Here is a 14,491-nt window from a genome sequence, read left to right as displayed (position 1 = left end):
ATGGTAAACACAGGGCTTAAATACTGAACATAACAAGGCTAGAAATGAGGAACAGGTGAAAGTAATGACAGGTGAGAAAAACCAAACGAGGGGCGTAACTAACAGACTGAAAACAAAGAAGCACATGGTCCAAAAAGCAGGAAATAAAACAAAACAGAGGCACAGGACAGGTTGCTAGGAGACAGGACACCAGGGAGGGGCCAACTGTGACAGTAATGTGTGGAGTGCACAAACAAATGCAGGATCAGGCACGGATATGAACAGACTAGACCGGACAAGGCGCAGGGCAGGGACAAGGGCAGAACCAACAGACAAAGAAACAGAACCAGTGGACATACAGAAGAGACTTCAGACTGCCCTCCAAGGTACTACGGAACTTCGAGAGCATCGAGAGCATCCTCACGGGGAACATCACAGTCTGGTTTGGGAAGAGCACCAAGCAGGACAGACAAGCACTCTAGAGGGTGGTGCATTCAGCAGAGTGCATCACTCATACAGAACTTCCTGACCTGCAGACCATCTATTACAAGCGGTGCCAGACCAAGGCCAGGAGGACTGTGAAGGAACCCACCCATCCCAACAACAGGCTCTTCTCTCTGTTTAGGTCAGGGAAGTGCTTTCGCTTTTGGTGCAGTGACTTTCAACAGTGGCAGGTCAGGCAGGACCGGTGGCATGGGAGTGTCCAGCAGCAGCATATCCAGCAGGACTGGAGGTGTGTGCATCCAGTGGTGGCGGGTCAGTGGGGACAGGAGGTGAGAAGGCATCCAGCAGCGGGTCTGAAGGTGTGGTGGATGCGGTCTGAGTGTAACTAAGCACGCCTGGATCTGGAATGGCAGAAATGGCATTTTTCATGCTGGATTCAGGGCTTGGCAGAGCAGTGTCTTCCACGTTGGAGACAGGGACTGGCAGAATGGCTTCCTTAGTATTGGGGACAGGGACTGGCAGTAGGTCCACAGGTGCAGATGATGAATAATTAGACATAGGCATGCAGCTGGACATAGAGACAGCCACTGGAACAGGAGTGCTGCTGGTAAAGACCACTGTGATGGATGGAGAGGCCAATCAGATGGCCTCAAAAGTCTTACCCCTCACAGTCTTACCCCTGGGTGAGAGGCTCTAGTGACACAGTGGCTTCAGGCAGGTGATCTGGCAGCGTAGAGGTATCTGTAACATGATGCACAGACAAAGATGCCTCAGAAAGGCTATGTAATGCTGGCTGCCTGCCAACACAGGGCAGTGCATCTAGCAGGTGATCAGCTAGTATGCTCCTAGGGCTTGCGGCTTTCGCCCACTTGTACCACAATAATTCTTTATCCAGTAAGCTGGGATCACTGGCAATGGGACAAAGAGCAGGTCTGAGCTGAATGGAGAGTTTCTGGAGTTTTATCCAGAAATCCTGGCCCTTAACTGGCTATCCCCCCCCCCCCCCCAATGTACATGTATCCTCTGCTCTACATGTCATGAAAAGGTCTGACCATTGTAAGGCCTTTCTCTCTAAAAACTGCAACTTAAACTTTATGGGATTCAGGAGGATCAGGAAATAGATATTAAAATATACAACTAGCTTTGTAATATGAACCTTTCCAATTGAGCAGCAACTACAATATTGCCGGAGACCTCAGCTGTAAGCATGTTCACATTCTTTGGCCTTTTTAGGTCCTGCCCTAGAAGCTGCATACTAGGTCCTGCCCTATAAGCTGCATACTCCTGATGCTGCCATTGTGACTCATAGAGTGTGAGCACTTACTGGGAATCTTGACTACTTTAGGATCTGCCGTCTGCTTCTCTTTGGCAGACCTCTTCTTCACAGCAAGGTGACCACTTCCTGGAGAGGTGAGTACTCACTGTGTTCTGGGTGGGCTGGTCATTCTGTAACATTTGGGAGGCTGAGGGTGAACAGACACACACAGGAACATCACCTTGGAGGAGGGAATGTAGATTACCAGAGACATGGGAAGTCATATAAAGAATGAAAAACAATGAAAGAATGAAAATGACAAACAGGATAACACAAATTATTAGCAAGTTTAATATGAAAAACACAACCAGACAAACAAAACTAAGAATAGAACCGACCAACATAAATAAACAAAAGACTTTTGTTTAAAAGGCAAATGGGACTGAGAAGACTATCAACAGGAAACTAAACACAAAGTCATAATTAACAGAAGAGTAATGGCAATGCATAAACATAAGACAAGTTAGCATGAATAACGGGCATGACAAAATACAAAGGAAGGGGAATAAACAGAACTGGGATACTTCGCTAAACAACTGTACTAAGATAGAAGGCATGGGAAACAGAAACAGACAAGAACAGGAAAACACGGAAGTCAGTCAGGTAGGGAAATGGGGACGTTCCGGTACGCAAATGTAACAGTACACAATATATCTTCATCTTATTTGTTTATTTCTTATTTGCTTATTTAAGAAAAGAGCAAAGTTGTTTTTTTTCCCGCAGTTTCCAAACTTTGCCATCAGGTAGTCCTCCTGATGCTTGAGCACACAAAACATGACTGATAACCTGATTACATTAGGATTGCAGTTACCAAACAAAATGAGCCAGTTGGGTTTTATTTTATTTTATTAAAAACATACCAAAGAGGTTCTGGATCCACATAAATAAATTTATGTTGGATTAATGCAGCCACTCCAAGTACAGGTACTGGAGTGCAGGATCTTGTTCCAGCACAAATTAAGCACTGCTCATAGGTATTTACATATGAATACTAACATCACAGCCCCTTCGTCCACCAGCCACACAGTAAAGAATGTTTTTCTTAGGTGAAACCTTACTGATGTAATTTGAATGAATATGTAGCTTCTTCTAACTCACAGGAAATGTTCTCCTTCCTCAGGATGTTATTCAGTATGCCCTCTACCATGATAAAAAAGGCAACAAGCTCGGGAGAAGTGGCAAAAACAGGAGATAAAAACAGGCTACGTAGGGAGCATGGGCCTTTGGATGGATTCGGGACATCCGCAGAAGAGAGAGAGAGATTTGGAGAGATGGAATGGGGAAGATGACGGGGAACTTAAATAAAGTCATTAAGCAAATACATATGCTGTGTTAAATACTATATTAAGTACTATCTTAAATAACTGATGAAGGGAAAGTTTTCAAATTGTTATTCATTACACACCATATCCTTTTAAAATGTGCATAGATGCCCATAGGGCTATTTTGGACAAAATGTAATAAATTGATTATACTACTAAAATTTTGTACAGGAGTTTTGTACAGAACTGTCATGGTTGGTCCCTCCTATAGTCCATGTTCCATGGTTTCCCTGTTTTGTGTCTTGTTTTGGTTCCATTCCTTAGTTTCATTTTCTCCACCCCTTGTTTTGTTTTCCACACCTGTCATTACCTTCACCTGTTCCTCATATCTAGCCTTGTTAAGTTAGTGTATTTAAACCCTGTCTTGTGCCCTGTGTCTGGGCTGTTCATTGCATGTATGTTTATTAGAGCCTGTTTGTGTGATGTAGACGGCACAGAGGAAGTGAAAGACGGGGTTGCAGGGAAGTGCTTTTTATTATCCATAGATAATAATGAAATAGAAGCACTAACTAAGAAAAAACACAAAAGGTAATCCTTGCTTTGAAGGCAGCGCAGCGACGTTCAACAGCGATACTGAGGGATCGTCCGCTAATGTGCAGCGCTGTCTTCGTGTACCCCTGTGGGTTTAAACAGTCACACAATTAGCGAGGACTGGTGCACACAATCAATACTCCGGGGATGGGAGGCTGGTAAGTGGAGTGATCCCTATCACGAGTGAGCGTTTCCTTCCTGTTGGCAGACTGGCCTACCGTGACAGTATGTAGGTCTATATTTGTAGTGTATGGAAGTCTAGTCTGTGTATGTACTCTGTGTATCTTAGTCTGTATGTTTATTCTAGCCTTCATGTTTCTTAGCCTCTGATTTCTTCCTAGCCTCTGTTAGTGTATGTTTGTTTATCATATACTCTCAGAATCTCTCTGCTGGCTCTATGACCCTGGACTACTCTGATGACTACGACTCTGGATTTGCTCCTAATAAATCTTGCTCTTTTCCCCACATGCATCTGCCTTCTTACCACTCACCGTTACAAGAACCATGAACATTATCATGCTAAAACATCAGACATGTACATATATTCATTATGATTCAGTGTTTGGCTTCAGCATTTTACTTATTTTATTTTTTTTTTTAACTCCATCATGGTCTCCTTTGTTCAGGAACAGGCTGTAGTTTCATCCATACAGCCATTTCGGAGAGATGTCTTTTTACATTATTATACATTAATAGTGATTTGTGTTCATGTTTGCCACATTGCACAAACCATCCCTAAAAAGGTTATCACAGAGATCTAGTAAAAGGTGCAACTGTGTAAAGCATGAGTAATTAAAGTAGAAGCAGCTGGAGATGCTTCATGAATATGCTCTTGTGTTGATGAGGCAATCAATGCAAATGAGCCCAGGCACTCCATCCAGGGCTTTCTTCCCTTTCCTTCTCTTGTTTTCCACTCCCACCCCCCCTTGAGTTCCACACCATGTTCCAGGACAATATGTGGAAAAAAGGCCCACTCCAGCATCTGCTGTCTTCCTCACAGACAAGACAACTGTCACTGCAAAGGAACAGTTGTGTGGATTAGCCCAAGAAATCCTTAACGCATTCCAAAACCTGCTTCTATTGGCTGTTCACTGACAGTGAAAGATTACAACTTGTTTCTCTTGAGGGGTATTTGGGGTGATAATTGATGCAATTTGGTGCAAAAAAGAGGGAGAAGGAAACCTTTAACAATATATCTGATGTTAATGTTTTTGACCTGACATCCATTTCATTAAAGGCAGTGTTAGTGCAGGTGTCTGCAGCTGTCTGCAGCAGCAGGGAGATGATTTATTCTCCCACACAGTGTGGAGAGAAACTTCAGTGTCACCCAGTGCCTCAGGACCTGTGCCTTGCCTCGCTATTGACAACTGTCAGTGCATCACTCTTTCCACTGTTTAAGGTGATTGTTATAAACTCACTGTTTGTGCTCCCTTGCATGTGGCAGATGTTAAACTCATTTGCATGTGAAACAGACACCATATAGAGCAGGTAGATTAACTTGTCAGCAACACCATGGTTGCGATTCACTGTCATACTGATATATATATATATAAGTTGCTCTGTATATGAGCAAATGTAGTAAATCTATGTAAATGACTGCTGGATACCAGACTAACACACTCCTATACCTCAGAGGACAACCGTTTAACTGCAGAATTCACTCCATACCTGCTGATTCCATATTGAAGACATCCAACCATTGAAAAGATTGAGCACACTGCATAGCCCCCCGAAAAAAAACAAAAAACCCCCAAGCTGTTACTGCTGGGACTCCACACTCATGGGCCAGCCAAATACTGCTGCTTTGTAACAACATCTGCTGTAAAAAGTGCTATATAAATAAATTTTGATTTATTTTTATTTTGAAATATTCACATTAATAACTGTTCCATTGCCCAAACACACACACACACACACAGGTGCAACATAAAGATTAAGTACACTCCAAAGCTTTTCTCTTAGGTAACAACCTACAGCACACTGCCACACAACAGACAGAAGAAGCCCAATACTGGATGTGGGTGAACATAGATGGCCTCTGAAATCAGCGCAGGAAACTGAACCTGCTCAGCATCTTGTACTACTGAGGTCTAATAAACTTTTGGAACAGAGAAACAGAAGAGGAGGGAAGAGATATGTCATCTCTCTCATCCATATGGCAAAGGGATGGAACAGATGAAGTACATAATTTTCCAGCAGGGGGACAAAGACCTTCATCACATGCCATCCATCTCTCACTGCTAAGCCTAGTGGCCATAATTCCCTGTTGGTAATATTCCTGCCTACAGTGCTTTAGAGCCCTTACAAATTCCCAGCTACTCCTTCAGGTCACTGCACCAACACTAATATGCACAATGGTTATATAAACAAGAAAAACATAAGTGATAAGTGGAAATCTAACTTTTTCCTTTAACTTTCAGTAGGTGACAATAATATTTTAGCACTGTGTGATACATAATTAAGGAGCGTTTTAATCTTTTAAATATGACCTTTTAAATATGACCTGTTTTTAATACACTCTCGGTGGAGCACAAGGAGTATGAGCTCAATGGAGTCCTAACATTAGGCCACCACAGAAGCTGTTCCACAGGGAATCAATTAAATCTAGGACAGAGTGAGTTGCACCTTCAAAGCCCCTGCCCACCTGCCACCAGAATACACACACCTCCTGTCTCTGCCCTTCATATGCCCTTGTTTTGCCAGAAAAGAAATAAGCAACTTTCTAGGGGGCTCCATGTAGCTAAGGCTGATGGCTCCGCACCATGAGAAAAGCCACATTCCACTGAGCTGATTATTGGATTCACAACTGGAATAATTGACTAAAGCAGCTATGTCAGAAATGGTTGGATGTGATATCTCGTCGCACTGAAGATACTGACTGTGGCTCTGTCCTTGATGCATAGGAAGACTCGGTGAATGATACTGCTCCATCCCCTGCCATGTATCAAACCTAAACCTACGCTCACCATCCGATGTCATTTTACCTTATGGCTGTAGGATAATAGATGGCTTTTGGGGTAAGCAAAGTTACATGGGAGATGGCCTTAGTTAGCCATTTCATAGTGTGTTTGCCTGCCCTTTTCTCTTGGAAGAGCCAAAACGTCACTCTCTGTCGGGCCTCTGTGTAAATTAATTTTCCCGTAAACTGTTGATGTAAGCACTCTTTGCAGTCTGCTATGTGTAAGATCAGAATCATCCATTTATATGGGAGGGAGCTCTTGTTCTGTACAGCTGAAGGAATCCTTGACCATTAACTGTCTGGATCTTTCTGCTGTTGTTTTGCTGGAAATAAAGCTCAGTGTAAAGATGATATTGAGTTGTGTTTAAAATGATAATGGAGTAAAAAGCAATAAAATCTGCTCAGTGTTTTGCTGATAGAAATAATAATTTAATAATAACATTTAACCATGATTTATTTGGAAGAAGAATAATAATTTTAGAAGAATTTAGGAATTCAAATTTAATATACTTACATTTTTTTCTTCCTTTTTTTCTTGCATATATATATATATATATATATATATATATATATATATATATATATATATATATTTAATATATTATTATATTATATATATGCGCCTTGGCACACATAATCCATTAGCAGTTAATGCCACACTTTACTCCCTGAGGATAAAAACGTAATGGATGACCCCTAAATAATACTCAGTGGTTACAGTATAACAACAGCAAGACAGTTACAATCGATACAAGACAGATTTTGGACACGTTCCCATAACTTTAGTAGGCTTTCACTAATCTACTAATTAGCCACATAACCATCAAATAAGCATACTATTTTGATAAGAGGAATGGAGTGCTCCTTCATTGCTGAACTAGAAGAGTAGCAGGCAGATAATGAAATATTCTGCATATGGATGATGGATTATGCTGCAAGAATCAATGCTGAGGGAGAGGAATGGGAAACTTCTATCCGATTAGAGGGCAAAGATAATGAAATGGCAAGCTGACTGGCAATCCCAAAAAACTGAGAGAAGGAGATTAGTCTACAGACTGCTATGCAGTGTAAGAGGCAGACCCTGTAGGTAACATTAAAGCACCTATGGAAAAAAACCCCACTCAGGAACAAGAGTTGTTCACAGTGAAAACCTGAGTTACAAACTAAATGCTTCTGTGTAAAAAAAACAATATTTTGGCTATGATATATAAAAAAACAACAACTATTAAAATATGGATTACATTATGGATTATATGTGTATGTGTATGTGTTAGTCGTCAAATGTTCAACTTTTTATCATGTTCACCGTAATGTTGTATGTGAGTGCCACCTTTGTTGTTTATGTTTAATGTAATAAATGTCTTACACCATCGAGGAAGTCTGTGCATCATGCCCTGTGCCCTGCAGCATTACACTAACAAATAAAATGTGAAATATGCTTTTCATTTTGACCTTTCATATTTTCTGTCATCAGTGTATGCAGGTTGTGAAAGTTGTGTATGCATAAGGTGTGTCTGAGATAAAACAAAATGGAAACAGACCAAATTTTTTAATCTGCACACTGCCAAAGACACCCAGATTAAAACAAGGATCAATAATAAACTTTTACAGATGCATGGGGAACACCAAAATGATAACCACATTTTATTTTCTAAAATGAAATTTAAATATGCAATATAAAAACTAATAGGCAAACTGTATTTCTAATGGGATTTGGAATAATATACTCATGTTGTTCATTTGTGTTTTAATATTGACAAAGAAAAGTATCCATACGTGTAAGGGGTTTCAGTGCTGCAGAATATAATGTGTCCATAATGCAGAGATTAACAATATGGTCCTTGAGGACTCCCAACATATGCTTGTTCTGTTTCTGGGCCAGGTGCTAAAGGGGTGTACACCACTGATTACCTGGTTCAGGGACATTGGGAGCTGGAACAAAACCAGAAGGTGAATTAACCATGGGGCTCAGACAGCTGGATTGGAAATCCCAGGCACAATCAATGGACAAAAAGGTTTACTGGACAATGCTTTGATGGAGTGAATTTTTTCTAGTAAATGTTAGATGCTGTCTGATAGATGAAGTTTGTTATATGCTATCTGATTGTTGAAAGGTGTCAGATGATAATTGGGCTTTGTGACCAGATGGCATACAGGACTGTTATTGTGGTTCAGCTTTTGGGTTTATGCGGGCCTTTTAAATGTAGTGGGACATTTTTTTTTCAGATGTATACAGATTTTCAGTCCTCTTCTTTTGAGCTGGTTTAACTGGAATGTGAGACAACAGTCACACTGAGAATCCACACAGAACAAGACAGATGCGACTAATATACATCTACAAAGGCTGCTAATAGCAATACACATGGAAGGACACACAGACCACATGTTCAGTGGAACATTCTGAACTAAGAGTCTTAAAGTGCTTAGTTGCAGGAAGAAATAATGGGATGCAGGCAATCAGTACTGTGGTGATGCAGATAGAGGCAGGGCAGGGATGCATACAGCAGCTAAGGGACGTGGTGATGACATTGTACTGCTATGTGAGCTACTGCCCAAATAAAAGGTAGCTTTGTCCCTGGTTAGAAATCCCAAAGGTCAACAACAAGTATGGAAGACTTAAACGTAGATGGAAGTAGAACAGAATTCCATTATTTCATTGCATTATTTCTTATCTGTGGTATGAACTCAGATGTGGTAGGGCCTGTAGCACTGAAATTCTAATCCAGCGGTGACAGACTAAATTCTGATGGACAAATAGTATAATTTGGACCAGCCACATACAGTTAGATGATGGTCAAGGGAGGATAATCCATGCAAAAGCAATTAATGGCTCATGTGGTTTTTATATATATAAACACACACACACACACACACACACACACACACACTATATTGCCAAAAGCATTTGCTCGTCTGCCTTCGCATGCATATGAATTTGAGTGACATCCCAATCTTAATCCATAGAATTAATTATGATATTGGCCCACCCTTTGCAGCTATAACAGCTTCAACTCTTCTGGGAAGGCTTTCCACAGGGTTTAGGAGTGTGTTTATGGGAATTTTTGACCATTCTTCCAGAAGGTCTATAGAAAGTTGGCGACCTCTGCGCACTCTGCGCCTCAGCATCTGCTGACCCCGCTGTCATTTTACGTTTCTGTCATTCCCGTTTTCTGTCAATTCCCGTTTTCTGTCCTGTTTTCTGTCAATTGCTTCCACTTTGTTATAATACCACTGACAGTTGACTGTGGAATATTTAGTAGGGAGGAAATTTCATGACTGGACTTGTTGCACAGGTGGCATCCTATCATGGTACCACACTGGAAGTCACTGAGCTTCTAAGAGTGACCCATTCTTTCACAAATGTTTGTAGAAGCAATCTAGCAATCTCCATGCCTGGGTGTTTGATTTTATATGATGGATGGATGAGTGAATACATTTGGCAATATATTTATGTATACTGCAATATACTAGACCTGTACCCTTACAATTTCTGAGATACATTGATGACACTGATGGTATTGCTACATGCACATTAGAAGACCAGAAGAACTGTGTTCATTTCTTCATTCTCCAAGTTCCACCCACCTCTCTCTCTCTCTCTCTCTCTCTCTCTCTCTCGCTACATATATATATATATATATATATATATATATATATATATATATATATATATTCATATTCTAGGTGAGTAACTGCAGTAGGAGATGCCGAGATATTCAAAGTGCTTGCAGCTGATGAAGGACCTCTGTCCAAAAAGTTCTGTTTCTTTGGAAACTGTTATTTACTACAATTATTTACTACAATCTCTACATCAGTTACTAAAGTACACTGCAGTTACTCACCTACAATATATATGTATGTATGTATGTATGTATGTATCTATCTATCTATCTATCTATCTATCTATATATATATATATATATATATATATATATATATATATATATATATATATATATATATATATATATATATATATACATACACACACACACACACACACACACACACACACACACACACACACACACATACATACACAATCTGGGAAGCCTCGCGGGGGCTATAGCTCCCCTTAAATGTTTTTTGGCCCTTCCCATAAAACCCATGCATTATTATTTTAAATCGTCAATAGTTCTCATTCATTCTTTCTTATTCAACCGTGCCATCCTGTCTCCAAACTCACAATATACTGCGATAAAGGGGTACTGGGACCTTGGGGAGGTGTTGTTGCTGTACAACACCCCTAAAACCTGAATTACAGTTTGAGTCTGGAAGACTTAATATTTGGGCAGTTGTGGTACTGTTACCGAGCGCTGTGCACTGCTTTGTTAAAATCTCAGTTTGTGTTGCACTATGTGTGAGACAGAGGATCTCTGTGTCAGACAATGTTGCTGAAGACTTTATACTAAAGTAAAGAAAATACGTCATTTGGATGTCTGTTACAACTGTCTGAAATGAAATCACACTGACATGCTAATGAAAGTACCAATAAGATAGAAGAGGAACCAAAGCTAATGTAACATGTACTCTAAAAGCAAAATAAAACTACTTCTGTATTAAACAATTCGACATTTACGGCAGGTGTTAACGAATAGCTTGTTCCTTTTCATTTTTACTATTCTCCTGGAGGGCATAGACTCCCATTCAACAATCTCTACTGACACCTCTGTCGTTGACTATCGCTATGCACTATGCTAAAGTTTGTGTCGTGAGCCAGAATGTTTCTGTGTCAGTGAATGTTCCTAATGACTGTGTAACTTAAAGTAAAAATATGTAATCTGACTGTCTACTGCAAATGTCTGAAATGGAAATGACAGAGGAACCCTAATGATTGATGAACAAATACTAAAGTAATGTTACTTGAAAAGCAAACTAAAAATGACTTTTACATTAAACAATGCAGAATGTAGGGCAGGTGTTAATGAATGGATCTTTTTCATTTTTGCAATACTCCTGGGCGACTTATTCATATATTTCATATTCATATAGTTTATATAGCTTCATATTCATATAGTGACACCCCTATAATATACCCCTATAATATACCAGAAGATTAGGACAGTCTCCTTAAAAAAGTTCAAGCTGTGCTTAGTGCCAAGAGTGGTCACACTAAATGACATTTGCCCATGGAAGCCATTTTGTTCTGAAAATAGTTTTTTTAAAAAAACATTTGTGTACTTATTCCTGTATTTTATGTTTGTATTTTAATAAAGAGACAGAAATATTTATATATGGTCATTATGCCATTGCTAAAACAACAAATCTAATGGTGGCATAAGACGACTGCAGCGCCACTATCTCTGCTATCCGCTAAATGAAAGCCCCTCCATGGAATATATCACTGACAGGAAGCAGAGCTGGCAGACATAAGGTAATTCTACCAATGGCTGGAAATTGCACAGAGCACAGAGGGACTACTCATAGCAGCACAAGATCAAACATTTCCAAGATGCAGACTGTGTACAAAAGCCTCAGAGACAATCCAGTACCTAGTAGCAGGTTGCAAGATGCTGGCAGGGAAAACACACACTCAGAGATAACCAAGTGGCAGGAATCATATACAGACACATGCAAGATATGAGCTGGACACCCATAAGTCTAAAAGGGAGGAACCACAGAGAGCAGTGGAGAACAAGGCTAAGATCCCGAGGGACTTCCAGATCCAGGTAGATAAACAAGTAGTGGCAAATGAACCAGACATTGTGATTGTTGATAAGATACACCCCCCTCTCCCCCCAAAAAAACTCCATGACTATCAGCAACAACAAAAAAACAACAGTGGTAATAGATGTGGTAGTCCCAAGTAATGGAAACATCCAAAGGAAAATATGACAAGTTGAAAAATACTAGAGACTGAAAGAAGAAATTGAGAGAACGTGAAAGTTTAATAACAGTTGTGACAGAGGCACTTGGAGTTGTAATCTCTAAGATGGAGGAGTGTCTCCAATAGAGCCTAGGAATTAATATTTTTTCACTAACATCGATCTCAGTCCAGAAGAGTGCAATCCTAGGAAGAGTAAAATTCTGCACTAAACCTTCAAATTCGCAAATTCAAAGTGTGAGGAAAAAAGATTTGTGGAAAAAATTGTGATGGAAGGGTGAGTCAGGAATTATTTTTATGAATGTAATGATTTAAACACATCTATATTTGAGAAACACACAGGACCTCTAAAATGCTTAGTAAGTACCTCAGAGAGCAGAAAGCTGTGGAGGATGGGAATAAGGAGGAGCAAGGACCATCATTGGAGGATAAACCCCTGCATAAAATGTACCACCAGCAAATAGTAGAAGTAGCTGATATGGAGAAATCCTACCAAGGGCTGGAAAAGGCTGGAGTGAAAGACAGCACAGAGGCACTAAATATGTCAGCACAGGAAGAAGCTCTGAATGCGAGCTTCAAAATCCCAGGAACATATCCGAGGTCTCGGTTTCCCACTCGCCCTCTGGGCAGTCTTTCTCCTTCAAACACGGGTCCTCTACCAGAGGCCTGTGAGCCTGAAAGTCCTGCACATATACTATATTTTTATATGTACATATTTCGAATGCGTGCATATAGCTCAGCTAGTTATTCATGTTTGCTACAGTTATAGAGTTATCAGTACATTTATGTGCGATTGACAGATAAAACCAGAATGACATGAAGAGAGACAGAGAGTGAGAGACAAACAGTCTTTGGCTGTCCCCTTGATCGAGAGAATGAAGATATCAGTGTGACCTGCATCACATATTGGCAGCAGCTCTTCTACCCTGTAGCAGCCTGTACCCATTCCTCTCTTCAGCTGTCTGCTTCTCTGCTCTCTTCTTTCATCTTCATCAAGGCCGCTTTGACGAATGACCATATAAAAGAGATGGTAGAGGATGGGGAAAGGCCAGAGCCGATTGGAAATAAGAATGCTTAATTCCATGTCAGGGACAATGTGATGACAGCAGTGTCATGAATGGAGACCGTTCTGTGATTTAAGACTGCACTATAAAAATGCACTGTTTTATGTCCACAGAGCAATGGAAGTTGCTCGTAGACACTATAGTGTGCTTAGGAGGCTGATGAGTCTTCTATAACCCATCCTTATGTAATTTCCTATTGAACTGCCAGAGCCCCAATTTTTAACATTTTGTGTTAGCCGAACAGCTCTAAACAAAATTTTCACCTCGTAATCCTGCATTGCACTCCAGTCTGGCCTGCTTCCCAAAATCCCAGGATGACCCCATAGACAGACAGACATTTTCTTTCAAATGTCTGTCCAAATTTGAGCATTTCTATACTTTTATTGGTCGACTCCGGATACCTTAAACTGATTGAATACTCCTGAAATAGCAGTGTGGAAACAACTGTTGTATGAACCATTTTATCACACTTGCTGTAATTACACAATCATTGTTTCTTATCATTATTACTCTCAAGTTGTTGAACAAATTCAGCAACGTGTTATCAGCAGGATCAGAGTATGGCCATGAAGTCATATTTCCAAAACGCAGTCTGAAATTATTTTTGAAAAAAATGCTTAAACATGAATGCACCTCAGGGTTCCAGTAATTTCAGGACAATTAAACCAAGGGAAATGTGTTTGTATTTGAAAATGTCTGTTTTTTTTATTTATTCTCTTTAAAAAAAAAATCAATTTAGTCATTATGCCACTCACGGACTAGCTATTCCCCTTAAATGTTTTTTGGCCCTTCCCATAAAACCCATGCATTATTATTTTAAATCGTCAATAGTTCTCATTCATTCTTTCTTATTCAACCGTGCCATCCTGTCTCCAAACTCACAATATACTGCGATAAAGGGGTACTGGGACCTTGGGGAGGTGTTGTTGCTGTACAACACCCCTAAAACCTGAATTACAGTTTGAGTCTGGAAGACTTAATATTTGGGCAGTTGTGGTACTGTTACCGAGCGCTGTGCACTGCTTTGTTAAAATCTCAGTTTGTGTTGCACTA

At 40.2% G+C, this 14,491-nt stretch overlaps 1 long non-coding RNA gene across 2 annotated transcripts; it reads left to right on the top strand.

Moving 5' to 3' along the window:
• Positions 1 to 286: 286 nt before the first annotated feature.
• Positions 287 to 3,302, top strand: LOC145660382 (uncharacterized). Of its 2 annotated transcripts, none has more exons than XR_014126713.1 (3): positions 287 to 712; positions 1,657 to 1,833; positions 2,859 to 3,302. It is a non-coding gene; the product is annotated as an uncharacterized LOC145660382 (long non-coding RNA). The 2 variants fall into 2 exon arrangements; XR_014126712.1 differs by having other exon boundaries at positions 287 to 752.
• Positions 3,303 to 14,491: the final 11,189 nt, after the last annotated feature.

Source organism: Electrophorus electricus, chromosome 12 (genome assembly GCF_041902795.1).
Source record: "Electrophorus electricus isolate QZ-2024a chromosome 12, ASM4190279v1, whole genome shotgun sequence".
NCBI classification, from domain to species: domain Eukaryota; kingdom Metazoa; phylum Chordata; class Actinopteri; order Gymnotiformes; family Gymnotidae; genus Electrophorus; species Electrophorus electricus.
This window is presented reverse-complemented; position numbering and strand designations above follow the sequence as displayed.